We start from the raw sequence: 14,028 nt of genomic DNA, 5'->3' as shown, positions 1-14,028 counted from the left end.
CATTTCTAGGGTTAATGAGGGCCCGTCATTGGCATCTGAGAGCCAGAGGTTGCCTCCTTTTCCCTGGGCGCAGAGCACGACAGTGCGTGCCACGTGCTGGTCCCAGAAAGTGCCATTTTACAGCCCAGAATTCCAGACCAATGAAGACTCCTCCCAGGGAAAAGGTGCCAGGACAGAAAGCCATTGTGTTTTTTGTAAAGGTAATGGGGCCCCATCATTGGCACCTGAGAGCCCAAGACTGTCACCTTTCCCTGGACGCGAAGCTCGATGGTGCGTTCCACTTGCGGGTCCAGGAAAGTGCCAAATCTCAGACCAGAATTCCAAGTCGATGAACATTCCTCCCTGGGAAAAGGTGCCAGGACAGAAAGCCATTGTGCCTTTTGTAGGGGTAGTGGGGCACCATCATTGGCACCTGAGAGCCCAAGGCTGCCCCCTTTTCCCTGGGCGCAAAGCTCGACGGTGTGTACCTTGTGCGGGTTTGGGGCAGTGCCATTTTTGAACCCAGATTTCCAGACGGACAAAGGTTCCTCCCTGGGAAAAGGTGGCAGGACAGAAAGCAAGTGTTATATTTCTAGTGTTAACGGGGCCCCATCATTGGCACCTGAGAGCCCAAGGCTGCCACCTTTTGCCTGGGCGCATATGTCGACGGCGCGTGCCACTTGCGGGTCCGGGGAAGTGCCATTTTTCAGCCCAGAATTCCAGACGGACGAAGACACCTCCCAGGGAAAACGTGCCAGGTCAGAAATCGAATTGTCCTTTTCTAGGGTCAATGGTGCCCCATCATTGGCACCTGAGAGTTCAAGGCTGACACCTTTTCCGTGGGCGCAAACATCAACGGCACGTGCCACTTTCTTGTCCAGGAAAGTGCCGTTTTTCAGCCCTTAATTCCAGACGGATGAAGACTCCTCACAGGGAAGAGGCTTCCAGGACAAAAAGCGATTGTTCCATTTCTAGGGTTAATCGGGCTCCATCATTGGCACCTGAGAGCCCAAGGTTGCCTCCTATACCCTGGGCGCAAAGCTCGACCATGCGTGCTACGTGAGGGTCCGGGAAATTGCCGTTTCTCATTCCAGAATTCCAGACCGATGAAGATTCCACCCTGGGAAAAGGTGGAAGGACAGAAAGCGATTGTTCCTTTTCTAGGGTTAATGGGGCTCCATTATTGACACCTGAGAGCCCACGGCTGCAACCTTTTCCCTGAGCGCAAAGCTCGACGGTGCGTGCCACTTGCGGGTCCAGGAGTGTGCTGTTTCTCATCCCAGAATTCGAGGCCGATGAAGATTTCTCCCAGGGAAAAGGTGCCAGGACAGAAAGCGATTGTGCCTTTTCTAGGGTTAATGGGGCCCCAAAATTAACACCTGAGAGCCCAAGGCTGCCACCTTTTCCCTGGGCGCAAAGCTCGACGGAGCGTTCCATGTGCGGGTCGGGGAAAGTGCCATTTTTCAGCCCAGAATTCCAGACCTATGAAGATTCCTCAGAGGGAAAAGGTACCAGGAGACAAAGCCATTGTGTATTTTGTAATGCTAATTGGGCCCCATCATTGGCACCTGAGAGCCCAAGGCTGCCACCTTTTCCCTGGGTGCAAAGCTCGACGGTGCATACCCTGTGCGGGTGCGGGAAAGGGCCGTTTTTCAGCCCAGAATTCCAGACGGAAGTCGATTCCTCTCTGGGAAAAGGTGTCAGGACAGAAAGCCATTGTGCCTTTTCTAGGGTTAATGGGGCCCCATCTTTGGCACCTGAGAGCCCAAGGCTGCCACCTTTTCCCTGGACGCAAAGCCGGATGGTGCGTTCCACTTGCGGGTCCAGGAAAGTGCCGATTCTCAGCCCAGAATTCCAAACCGATGAAGATTCCTCCCTGGGAAAAGGTGCCAGGACAGAAAGCCATTGTGCCTTTTGTAGGAGTAATGGGGCACCATCATTGGCAGCTGAGAGCCCAAGGTTGCCCCCTTTTCCCTGGGCGCAAAGCTCGACGGTGTGTACCTTGTGCGGGTTTGGGGCAGTGCCATTTTTGAACCCAGATTTCCAGACGGACGAAGATTCCTCCATGGGAAAAGGTGCCAGGACAGAAAGCAAGTGTTATTTTTCTAGTGTTAACGGGGCCCTATCATTGGCAGCTGAGAGCCCAAGGCTGCCACCTTTTCCCTGGGCGCAAAGCTAGATGGTGCCTGCCATGTGCAGGTCAGAGAAAGACCTTTGTTCAGCCCAGGATTCCAGACGGATGACGACTCCTCCCAAGGAAAGGGCTCCCAGGACAAAAAGCGATTGTTCCATTTCTACTGTTAATGGGGGCCCGTCATTGGCATCTGAGAGCCAGAGGTTGCCTCCTTTTCCCTGGGCGCAAAGCACGACAGTGCGTGCCACATGCTGGTCCCAGAAAGTGCCATTTTACAGCCCAGAATTCCAGACCAATGAAGACTCCTCCCAGGGAAAAGGCTCCCAGGACAGAAAGCCATTGTGTTTTTTGTAAAGGTAATGGGGCCCCATCATTGGCACCTGAGAGCCCAAGGTTGCCTCCTATACCCTGGGCGCAAAGCTCGACCATGCGTGCTACCTGAGGGTCCGGGAAATTGCCGTTTCTCATTCCAGAATTCCAGACCGATGAAGATTCCTCCCTGGGAAAAGGTGTCAGGACAGAAAGCGATTGTTCCTTTTCTAGGGTTAATGGGGCTCCATTATTGACACCTGAGAGCCGAAGGCTGCAACCTTTTCCCTGAGCGCAAAGCTCGACGGTGCGTGCCACTTGCGGGTCCAGGAATGTGCTGTTTCTCATCCCAGAATTCGAGGCCGATGAAGATTTCTCCCAGGGAAAAGGTGCCAGGACAGAAAGCGATTGTGCCTTTTCTAGGGTTAATGGGGCCCCAAAATTAACACCTGAGAGCCCAAGGCTGCCACCTTTTCTCTGGGCTCAAAGCTCGACGGAGCGTTCCACGTGTGGGTCGGGGAAAGTGCCATTTTGCACCCCAGAATTCCAGACCTATGAAGATTCCTCAGAGGGAAAAGGTACCAGGAGACAAAGCCATTGTGTATTTTGTAATGCTAATTGGGCCCCATCATTGGAACCTGAGAGCCCAGGGCTGCCACCTTTTCCCTGGGTGCAAAGCTCGACGGTGCATACCCTGTGCGGGTTCGGGAAAGGGCCGTTTTTCAGCCCAGAATTCCAGACGGAAGTCGATTCCTCTCTGGGAAAAGGTGTCAGGACAGAAAGCCATTGCGCCTTTTCTAGGGGTAATGGGGCCCCATCTTTGGCACCTGAGAGCCCAAGGCTGCCACCTTTTCCCTGGGCGCAAATGTCGACGGCGCGTGCCACTTGCAAGTCCGGGAATGTGCCGTTTCTCATCCCAGAATTCCAGGCCAGCGAAGATTTCTCCCTGGGAAAAGGTGCCAGGACAGAAAGCCATTGTGCCTTTTCTAGGGTTAATGGGGCCCCAAAATTGGCAGCTGAGAGCCCAGGGCTGCCACCTTTTCCCTGGGCGCAAAGCTCGACGGTGCGTGCCACATGCGGGTAAGGGAAAGAGTCTATTTCAGCCCAGAATTCCAGACCAATGAAGATTCCTCCCAGGGAAAAGGTGCCAGGACAGAAAGCGATTGTTCTTTTTCTAGGGGTAATGGGGACCCATCATTGGCACCTGAGAGCCCAAGGCTGCCACCTTTTGCCTGGGCACAAAGCTCGACGGTGCGTTCCACTCGCAGGTCTGGGAAAGCGCCGTTTTTCAGCCCAGAATTCCAGACGGACGAAAATTCCTCCCAAGGAAAAGGCGCCAGGACAGAAAGCGATTGTTATTTATCTAGTGTTAATGGGGACCCATCGTTGGCACCTGAGAGCCCAAGGCTGCCACCTTTTCCCTGGGCGCAAAGCTCGACGGAGCGTTCCACGTGCGGGTCTGGGAAAGTGCCATTTTGCACCCCAGAATTCCAGATCTATGAAGATTCCTCAGAGGGAAAAGGTACCAGGAGACAAAGCCATTGTGTATTTTGTAATGCTAATTGGGCCCCATCATTGGCACCTGAGAGCCCAAGGCTGCCACCTTTTCCCTGGGTGCAAAGCTCGAAGGTGCATACCCTGTGCGGGTGCGGGAAAGGGCCGTTTTTCAGCCCAGAATTCCAGACGGAAGTCGATTCCTCTCTGGGAAAAGGTGTCAGGACAGAAAGCCATTGCGCCTTTTCTAGGGGTAATGGGGTCCCATCATTGGCACCTGAGAGCCCAAGGCTGCCACCTTTTCCCTGGACGCAAAGCCGGATGGTGCGTTCCACTTGCGGGTCCAGGAAAGTGACGATTCTCAGACCAGAATTCCAAACCGATGAAGATTCCTCCCTGGGAAAAGGTGCCAGGACAGAAAGCCATTGTGCCTTTTGTAGGGGTAATGGGGCACCATCATTGGCACCTGAGAGCCCAAGGCTGCCCCCTTTTCCCTGGGCGCAAAGCTCGACGGTGTGTACCTTGTGCGGGTTTGGGGCAGTGCCATTTTTGAACCCAGATTTCCAGACGGACGAAGATTCCTCCCTGGGAAAAGGTGCCAGGACAGAAAGCAAGTGTTATTTTTCTAGTGTTAACGGGGCCCCATCATTGGCACGTGAGAGCCCAAGGCTGCCACCTTTTCCCTGGGCGCAAAGCTAGATGGTGCCTGCCACGTGCAGGTCAGAGAAAGTGCTTTGTTCAGCCCAGGATTCCAGACGGATGACGACTCCTCCCAGGGAAAAGGCTCCCAGGACAAAAAGCGATTGTTCCATTTCTAGGGTTAATGAGGGCCCGTCATTGGCATCTGAGAGCCAGAGGTTGCCTCCTTTTCCCTGGGCGCAGAGCACGACAGTGCGTGCCACGTGCTGGTCCCAGAAAGTGCCATTTTACAGCCCAGAATTCCAGACCAATGAAGACTCCTCCCAGGGAAAAGGTGCCAGGACAGAAAGCCATTGTGTTTTTTGTAAAGGTAATGGGGCCCCATCATTGGCACCTGAGAGCCCAAGACTGTCACCCTTTCCCTGGACGCGAAGCTCGATGGTGCGTTCCACTTGCGGGTCCAGGAAAGTGCCAAATCTCAGACCAGAATTCCAAGTCGATGAACATTCCTCCCTGGGTAAAGGTGCCAGGACAGAAAGCCATTGTGCCTTTTGTAGGGGTAGTGGGGCACCATCATTGGCACCTGAGAGCCCAAGGCTGCCCCCTTTTCCCTGGGCGCAAAGCTCGACGGTGTGTACCTTGTGCGGGTTTGGGGCAGTGCCATTTTTGAACCCAGATTTCCAGACGGACAAAGGTTCCTCCCTGGGAAAAGGTGGCAGGACAGAAAGCAAGTGTTATATTTCTAGTGTTAACGGGGCCCCATCATTGGCACCTGAGAGCCCAAGGCTGCCACCTTTTGCCTGGGCGCATATGTCGACGGCGCGTGCCACTTGCGGGTCCGGGGAAGTGCCATTTTTCAGCCCAGAATTCCAGACGGACGAAGACACCTCCCAGGGAAAACGTGCCAGGTCAGAAATCGAATTGTCCTTTTCTAGGGTCAATGGTGCCCCATCATTGGCACCTGAGAGTTCAAGGCTGACACCTTTTCCGTGGGCGCAAACATCAACGGCACGTGCCACTTTCTTGTCCAGGAAAGTGCCGTTTTTCAGCCCTTAATTCCAGACGGATGAAGACTCCTCACAGGGAAGAGGCTTCCAGGACAAAAAGCGATTGTTCCATTTCTAGGGTTAATCGGGCTCCATCATTGGCACCTGAGAGCCCAAGGTTGCCTCCTATACCCTGGGCGCAAAGCTCGACCATGCGTGCTACGTGAGGGTCCGGGAAATTGCCGTTTCTCATTCCAGAATTCCAGACCGATGAAGATTCCACCCTGGGAAAAGGTGGAAGGACAGAAAGCGATTGTTCCTTTTCTAGGGTTAATGGGGCTCCATTATTGACACCTGAGAGCCGAAGGCTGCAACCTTTTCCCTGAGCGCAAAGCTCGACGGTGCGTGCCACTTGCGGGTCCAGGAGTGTGCTGTTTCTCATCCCAGAATTCGAGGCCGATGAAGATTTCTCCCAGGGAAAAGGTGCCAGGACAGAAAGCGATTGTGCCTTTTCTAGGGTTAATGGGGCCCCAAAATTAACACCTGAGAGCCCAAGGCTGCCACCTTTTCCCTGGGCGCAAAGCTCGACGGAGCGTTCCATGTGCGGGTCGGGGAAAGTGCCATTTTTCAGCCCAGAATTCCAGACCTATGAAGATTCCTCAGAGGGAAAAGGTACCAGGAGACAAAGCCATTGTGTATTTTGTAATGCTAATTGGGCCCCATCATTGGCACCTGAGAGCCCAAGGCTGCCACCTTTTCCCTGGGTGCAAAGCTCGACGGTGCATACCCTGTGCGGGTGCGGGAAAGGGCCGTTTTTCAGCCCAGAATTCCAGACGGAAGTCGATTCCTCTCTGGGAAAAGGTGTCAGGACAGAAAGCCATTGTGCCTTTTCTAGGGTTAATGGGGCCCCATCTTTGGCACCTGAGAGCCCAAGGCTGCCACCTTTTCCCTGGACGCAAAGCCGGATGGTGCGTTCCACTTGCGGGTCCAGGAAAGTGACGATTCTCAGACCAGAATTCCAAACCGATGAAGATTCCTCCCTGGGAAAAGGTGCCAGGACAGAAAGCCATTGTGCCTTTTGTAGGAGTAATGGGGCACCATCATTGGCAGCTGAGAGCCCAAGGCTGCCCCCTTTTCCCTGGGCGCAAAGCTCGACGGTGTGTACCTTGTGCGGGTTTGGGGCAGTGCCATTTTTGAACCCAGATTTCCAGACGGACGAAGATTCCTCCATGGGAAAAGGTGCCAGGACAGAAAGCAAGTGTTATTTTTCTAGTGTTAACGGGGCCCTATCATTGGCACCTGAGAGCCCAAGGCTGCCACCTTTTCCCTGGGCGCAAAGCTAGATGGTGCCTGCCATGTGCAGGTCAGAGAAAGACCTTTGTTCAGCCCAGGATTCCAGACGGATGACGACTCCTCCCAAGGAAAGGGCTCCCAGGACAAAAAGCGATTGTTCCATTTCTACTGTTAATGGGGGCCCGTCATTGGCATCTGAGAGCCAGAGGTTGCCTCCTTTTCCCTGGGCGCAAAGCACGACAGTGCGTGCCACGTGCTGGTCCCAGAAAGTGCCATTTTACAGCCCAGAATTCCAGACCAATGAAGACTCCTCCCAGGGAAAGGCGCCAGGACAGAAAGCCATTGTGTTTTTTGTAAAGGTAATGGGGCCCCATCATTGGCACCTGAGAGCCCAAGGTTGCCTCCTATACCCTGGGCGCAAAGCTCGACCATGCGTGCTACCTGAGGGTCCGGGAAATTGCCGTTTCTCATTCCAGAATTCCAGACCGATGAAGATTCCTCCCTGGGAAAAGGTGTCAGGACAGAAAGCGATTGTTCCTTTTCTAGGGTTAATGGGGCTCCATTATTGACACCTGAGAGCCGAAGGCTGCAACCTTTTCCCTGAGCGCAAAGCTCGACGGTGCGTGCCACTTGCGGGTCCAGGAATGTGCTGTTTCTCATCCCAGAATTCGAGGCCGATGAAGATTTCTCCCAGGGAAAAGGTGCCAGGACAGAAAGCGATTGTGCCTTTTCTAGGGTTAATGGGGCCCCAAAATTAACACCTGAGAGCCCAAGGCTGCCACCTTTTCTCTGGGCTCAAAGCTCGACGGAGCGTTCCACGTGTGGGTCGGGGAAAGTGCCATTTTGCACCCCAGAATTCCAGACCTATGAAGATTCCTCAGAGGGAAAAGGTACCAGGAGACAAAGCCATTGTGTATTTTGTAATGCTAATTGGGCCCCATCATTGGAACCTGAGAGCCCAGGGCTGCCACCTTTTCCCTGGGTGCAAAGCTCCACGGTGCATACCCTGTGCGGGTTCGGGAAAGGGCCGTTTTTCAGCCCAGAATTCCAGACGGAAGTCGATTCCTCTCTGGGAAAAGGTGTCAGGACAGAAAGCCATTGCGCCTTTTCTAGGGGTAATGGGGCCCCATCTTTGGCACCTGAGAGCCCAAGGCTGCCACCTTTTCCCTGGGCGCAAATGTCGACGGCGCGTGCCACTTGCAAGTCCGGGACTGTGCCGTTTCTCATCCCAGAATTCCAGGCCAGCGAAGATTTCTCCCTGGGAAAAGGTGCCAGGACAGAAAGCCATTGTGCCTTTTCTAGGGTTAATGGGGCCCCAAAATTGGCAGCTGAGAGCCCAGGGCTGCCACCTTTTCCCTGGGCGCAAAGCTCGACGGTGCGTGCCACACGCGGGTAAGGGAAAGAGTCTATTTCAGCCCAGAATTCCAGACCAATGAAGATTCCTCCCAGGGAAAAGGTGCCAGGACAGAAAGCGATTGTTCTTTTTCTAGGGTTAATGGGGACCCATCATTGGCACCTGAGAGCCCAAGGCTGCCACCTTTTGCCTGGGCACAAAACTTGACGGTGCTTTCCACTTGCAGGTCCGGGGAAGTGCCGTTTTTCAGCCCAGAATTCCAGACGGACGAAAATTCCTCCCAGGGAAAAGGTGCCAGGACAGAAAGCCATTGTTATTTATCTAGTGTTAACGGGGACCCATCATTGGCACCTGAGAGCCCAAGGCTGCCATTTTTTCCCTGGACGCAAAGCTAGATGGTGCCTGCCATGTGCAGGTCAGAGAAAGACCTTTGTTCAGCCCAGGATTCCAGACGGATGACGACTCCTCCCAGGGAAAGGGCTCCCAGAACAGAAAGCGATTGTTCCATTTCTAGTGTTAATGGGGGCCCATCACGGGCATCTGAGAGCCAGAGGTTGCCTCCTTTTCCCTGGGCGCAAAGCTCGACAGTGCGTGCCACGTGCTGGTCCCAGAAAGTGCCATTTTACAGCCCAGAATTCCAGACCAATGAAGACTCCTCCCAGGGAAAAGGTGCCAGGACAGAAAGCCATTGTGCTTTTTGTAGAGGTAATGGGGCCCCATCATTGGCAGCTGAGAGCCCAAGGCTGCCCCCTTTTCCCTGGGCGCAAATCTGAACGGTGTGTACCTTGTGCGGGTTTGGGGCAGTGCCATTTTTGAACCCAGATTTCCAGACGGATGAAGATTCCTCCTAGGGAAAAGGTGCGAGGAGAGAAAGCGCTATATTTCTAGTGTTAACGGGGCCCCATCATTGGCACCTGAGAGCCCAAGGCTGCCACCTTTTCCCTGGGCGCAAATGTCGACAGCACGTGCCCCTTTTGGGTCCGGGGAAGTGCCATTTTTCAGCCCAGAATTCCAGACGGACGATGACACCTCCCAGGGAAAAGGTGCCAGGTCAGAAATCGAATTTTCCTTTTCTAGGGTCAATGGTGCCCCATCATTGGCACCTGAGAGTTCAAGGCTGCCACCTTTTCCGTGGGCGCAAACATCAACGGCGCGTACCACTTTCTTGTCTGGGAATGTGCCGTTTTTCAGCCCTCAATTCCAGACGGATGAAGACTCCTCACAGGGAAGAGGCTCCCAGGACAGAAAGCGATTGTTCCATTTCTAGGGTTAATCGGGCCCCATCATTGGCACCTGAGAGCCCAAGGTTGCCTCCTATACCCTGGGCGCAAAGCTCGACCATGCGTGCTACCTGAGGGTCCGGGAAATTGCCGTTTCTCATTCCAGAATTCCTTTCCGATGAAGATTCCTCCCTGGGAAAAGGTGTCAGGACAGAAAGCGATTGTTCCTTTTCTAGGGTTAATGGGGCTCCATTATTGACACCTGAGAGCCGAAGGCTGCAACCTTTTCCCTGAGCGCAAAGCTCGACGGTGCGTGCCACTTGCGGGTCCAGGAATGTGCTGTTTCTCATCCCAGAATTCGAGGCCGATGAAGATTTCTCCCAGGGAAAAGGTGCCAGGACAGAAAGCGATTGTGCCTTTTCTAGGGTTAATGGGGCCCCAAAATTAACACCTGAGAGCCCAAGGCTGCCACCTTTTCTCTGGGCTCAAAGCTCGACGGAGCGTTCCACGTGTGGGTCGGGGAAAGTGCCATTTTGCACCCCAGAATTCCAGACCTATGAAGATTCCTCAGAGGGAAAAGGTACCAGGAGACAAAGCCATTGTGTATTTTGTAATGCTAATTGGGCCCCATCATTGGAACCTGAGAGCCCAGGGCTGCCACCTTTTCCCTGGGTGCAAAGCTCGACGGTGCATACCCTGTGCGGGTTCGGGAAAGGGCCGTTTTTCAGCCCAGAATTCCAGACGGAAGTCGATTCCTCTCTGGGAAAAGGTGTCAGGACAGAAAGCCATTGCGCCTTTTCTAGGGGTAATGGGGCCCCATCTTTGGCACCTGAGAGCCCAAGGCTGCCACCTTTTCCCTGGGCGCAAATGTCGACGGCGCGTGCCACTTGCAAGTCCGGGAATGTGCCGTTTCTCATCCCAGAATTCCAGGCCAGGGAAGATTTCTCCCTGGGAAAAGGTGCCAGGACAGAAAGCCATTGTGCCTTTTCTAGGGTTAATGGGGCCCCAAAATTGGCAGCTGAGAGCCCAGGGCTGCCACCTTTTCCCTGGGCGCAAAGCTCGACGGTGCGTGCCACATGCGGGTAAGGGAAAGAGTCTATTTCAGCCCAGAATTCCAGACCAATGAAGATTCCTCCCTGGAAAAAGGTGCCAGGACAGAAAGCGATTGTTCTTTTTCTAGGGTTAATGGGGACCCATCATTGGCACCTGAGAGCCCAAGGCTGCCACCTTTTGCCTGGGCACAAAGCTCGACGGTGCGTTCCACTCGCAGGTCTGGGAAAGCGCCGTTTTTCAGCCCAGAATTCCAGACGGACGAAAATTCCTCCCAAGGAAAAGGCGCCAGGACAGAAAGCGATTGTTATTTATCTAGTGTTAATGGGGACCCATCGTTGGCACCTGAGAGCCCAAGGCTGCCACCTTTTCCCTTGCCGCAAAACTCGACGGAGCGTTCCACGTGCGGGTCTGGGAAAGTGCCATTTTGCACCCCAGAATTCCAGATCTATGAAGATTCCTCAGAGGGAAAAGGTACCAGGAGACAAAGCCATTGTGTATTTTGTAATGCTAATTGGGCCCCATCATTGGCACCTGAGAGCCCAAGGCTGCCACCTTTTCCCTGGGTGCAAAGCTCGAAGGTGCATACCCTGTGCGGGTGCGGGAAAGGGCCGTTTTTCAGCCCAGAATTCCAGACGGAAGTCGATTCCTCTCTGGGAAAAGGTGTCAGGACAGAAAGCCATTGCGCCTTTTCTAGGGGTAATGGGGCCCCATCATTGGCACCTGAGAGCCCAAGGCTGCCACCTTTTCCCTGGACGCAAAGCCGGATGGTGCGTTCCACTTGCGGGTCCAGGAAAGTGACGATTCTCAGACCAGAATTCCAAACCGATGAAGATTCCTCCCTGGGAAAAGGTGCCAGGACAGAAAGCCATTGTGCCTTTTGTAGGGGTAATGGGGCACCATCATTGGCACCTGAGAGCCCAAGGCTGCCCCCTTTTCCCTGGGCGCAAAGCTCGACGGTGTGTACCTTGTGCGGGTTTGGGGCAGTGCCATTTTTGAACCCAGATTTCCAGACGGACGAAGATTCCTCCCTGGGAAAAGGTGCCAGGACAGAAAGCAAGTGTTATTTTTCTAGTGTTAACGGGGCCCCATCATTGGCACCTGAGAGCCCAAGGCTGCCACCTTTTCCCTGGGCGCAAAGCTAGATGGTGCCTGCCACGTGCAGGTCAGAGAAAGTGCTTTGTTCAGCCCAGGATTCCAGACGGATGACGACTCCTCCCAGGGAAAAGGCTCCCAGGACAAAAAGCGATTGTTCCATTTCTAGGGTTAATGAGGGCCCGTCATTGGCATCTGAGAGCCAGAGGTTGCCTCCTTTTCCCTGGGCGCAGAGCACGACAGTGCGTGCCACGTGCTGGTCCCAGAAAGTGCCATTTTACAGCCCAGAATTCCAGACCAATGAAGACTCCTCCCAGGGAAAAGGTGCCAGGACAGAAAGCCATTGTGTTTTTTGTAAAGGTAATGGGGCCCCATCATTGGCACCTGAGAGCCCAAGACTGTCACCTTTCCCTGGACGCGAAGCTCGATGGTGCGTTCCACTTGCGGGTCCAGGAAAGTGCCAAATCTCAGACCAGAATTCCAAGTCGATGAACATTCCTCCCTGGGAAAAGGTGCCAGGACAGAAAGCCATTGTGCCTTTTGTAGGGGTAGTGGGGCACCATCATTGGCACCTGAGAGCCCAAGGCTGCCCCCTTTTCCCTGGGCGCAAAGCTCGACGGTGTGTACCTTGTGCGGGTTTGGGGCAGTGCCATTTTTGAACCCAGATTTCCAGACGGACAAAGGTTCCTCCCTGGGAAAAGGTGGCAGGACAGAAAGCAAGTGTTATATTTCTAGTGTTAACGGGGCCCCATCATTGGCACCTGAGAGCCCAAGGCTGCCACCTTTTGCCTGGGCGCATATGTCGACGGCGCGTGCCACTTGCGGGTCCGGGGAAGTGCCATTTTTCAGCCCAGAATTCCAGACGGACGAAGACACCTCCCAGGGAAAACGTGCCAGGTCAGAAATCGAATTGTCCTTTTCTAGGGTCAATGGTGCCCCATCATTGGCACCTGAGAGTTCAAGGCTGACACCTTTTCCGTGGGCGCAAACATCAACGGCACGTGCCACTTTCTTGTCCAGGAAAGTGCCGTTTTTCAGCCCTTAATTCCAGACGGATGAAGACTCCTCACAGGGAAGAGGCTTCCAGGACAAAAAGCGATTGTTCCATTTCTAGGGTTAATCGGGCTCCATCATTGGCACCTGAGAGCCCAAGGTTGCCTCCTATACCCTGGGCGCAAAGCTCGACCATGCGTGCTACGTGAGGGTCCGGGAAATTGCCGTTTCTCATTCCAGAATTCCAGACCGATGAAGATTCCACCCTGGGAAAAGGTGGAAGGACAGAAAGCGATTGTTCCTTTTCTAGGGTTAATGGGGCTCCATTATTGACACCTGAGAGCCCACGGCTGCAACCTTTTCCCTGAGCGCAAAGCTCGACGGTGCGTGCCACTTGCGGGTCCAGGAGTGTGCTGTTTCTCATCCCAGAATTCGAGGCCGATGAAGATTTCTCCCAGGGAAAAGGTGCCAGGACAGAAAGCGATTGTGCCTTTTCTAGGGTTAATGGGGCCCCAAAATTAACACCTGAGAGCCCAAGGCTGCCACCTTTTCCCTGGGCGCAAAGCTCGACGGAGCGTTCCATGTGCGGGTCGGGGAAAGTGCCATTTTTCAGCCCAGAATTCCAGACCTATGAAGATTCCTCAGAGGGAAAAGGTACCAGGAGACAAAGCCATTGTGTATTTTGTAATGCTAATTGGGCCCCATCATTGGCACCTGAGAGCCCAAGGCTGCCACCTTTTCCCTGGGTGCAAAGCTCGACGGTGCATACCCTGTGCGGGTGCGGGAAAGGGCCGTTTTTCAGCCCAGAATTCCAGACGGAAGTCGATTCCTCTCTGGGAAAAGGTGTCAGGACAGAAAGCCATTGTGCCTTTTCTAGGGTTAATGGGGCCCCATCTTTGGCACCTGAGAGCCCAAGGCTGCCACCTTTTCCCTGGACGCAAAGCCGGATGGTGCGTTCCACTTGCGGGTCCAGGAAAGTGCCGATTCTCAGCCCAGAATTCCAAACCGATGAAGATTCCTCCCTGGGAAAAGGTGCCAGGACAGAAAGCCATTGTGCCTTTTGTAGGAGTAATGGGGCACCATCATTGGCAGCTGAGAGCCCAAGGTTGCCCCCTTTTCCCTGGGCGCAAAGCTCGACGGTGTGTACCTTGTGCGGGTTTGGGGCAGTGCCATTTTTGAACCCAGATTTCCAGACGGACGAAGATTCCTCCATGGGAAAAGGTGCCAGGACAGAAAGCAAGTGTTATTTTTCTAGTGTTAACGGGGCCCTATCATTGGCACCTGAGAGCCCAAGGCTGCCACCTTTTCCCTGGGCGCAAAGCTAGATGGTGCCTGCCATGTGCAGGTCAGAGAAAGACCTTTGTTCAGCCCAGGATTCCAGACGGATGACGACTCCTCCCAAGGAAAGGGCTCCCAGGACAAAAAGCGATTGTTCCATTTCTACTGTTAATGGGGGCCCGTCATTGGCATCTGAGAGCCAGA

This window comes from Pithys albifrons, chromosome 39, assembly GCF_047495875.1.
Source record: "Pithys albifrons albifrons isolate INPA30051 chromosome 39, PitAlb_v1, whole genome shotgun sequence".
In the NCBI taxonomy this organism is placed as follows: domain Eukaryota; kingdom Metazoa; phylum Chordata; class Aves; order Passeriformes; family Thamnophilidae; genus Pithys; species Pithys albifrons.
This window is presented reverse-complemented; position numbering follows the sequence as displayed.